The sequence below is a fragment of the Myotis davidii genome, unplaced genomic scaffold (genome assembly GCF_000327345.1).
Source record: "Myotis davidii unplaced genomic scaffold, ASM32734v1 scaffold299, whole genome shotgun sequence".
In the NCBI taxonomy this organism is placed as follows: Eukaryota; Metazoa; Chordata; class Mammalia; order Chiroptera; family Vespertilionidae; genus Myotis; species Myotis davidii.
The window spans coordinates 7,878,693-7,879,519 of NW_006293088.1; the positions used below are offsets into that span (position 1 = coordinate 7,878,693).

Consider the following 827-nt stretch of genomic DNA (forward strand, 5'->3'; position numbering starts at 1 on the left):
ATTTTTAAAAAATATGTCTTTATTGATTTTAGAGAGAGAAGACGGGAGAATAAGAGAAACATCAATAAGAAACATCAATGAGCCATTTGATATTGGCTGAATGGTTGGATTTCTTATCTTATATAATCACTAGAAGCCTGGTGCACAAAATTTGTGCATGGGGGGGTCCCCTCCGCCTAACCGGCATCCTCTCCAAACTGGGACATCCCTTTCACAATCTGGGACCACTGGCTCCTAACCGCTCACCTGCCTGCCTGCCCAATTGGCCCTAACCACTCTGCCTGCCAGCCTGCTCACCCCCAATTGCCCCCCCAGGCTGGCCTGATCACCCCTAAATGCCCTGTCCTGCTGGCCTCATGGCCCCCAAATGCCCTCCCCAGCCAGAGGCCCTCCGCAGCTGGGCACGGAATGCTTGCCTCGTTGCCAGGGTGATAACACAAGCGTTCCACCCTGGCTGCTCTGTGCCCCTGCCCAGAGGCCTTCTGTGGCCAGGGTGGAACACTTGCCCCGTCACCGTGGCGATGAAGCAAGCATTTCGTCAGGCCGCTCACACTGCCTGCTCTCAGGGGCGGCCCCCCAGGACTGGGGGACCCCAGTGGGGCTGAGAGGACTGGGTGCCACCATCTTGTGGCTATGGGCACTGCCATCTTTGTGGCAGAGTGATGGTCAATTTGCATATTCCCTCTTTATTAGATAGGATATGCACAACCCATGGGCACAGGCAGACATGAGGGAAGACCTGGGGTGGGGCTGGGGCTGGGTAGAGGAGGCAAAGGGTAGGAAAATGGGGGGCATCTGTAATATTCTCAACAATAAAAACAAATCCT

The 827-nt window shown here is 54.5% G+C and overlaps 1 protein-coding gene across 1 annotated transcript in view; it reads right to left on the reverse strand.

Moving 5' to 3' along the window:
* Positions 1-827, reverse strand: part of SLC45A1 (solute carrier family 45 member 1) — a 23,023-nt gene that overhangs the window by 8,554 nt on the left and 13,642 nt on the right. The window lies entirely within an intron of this gene.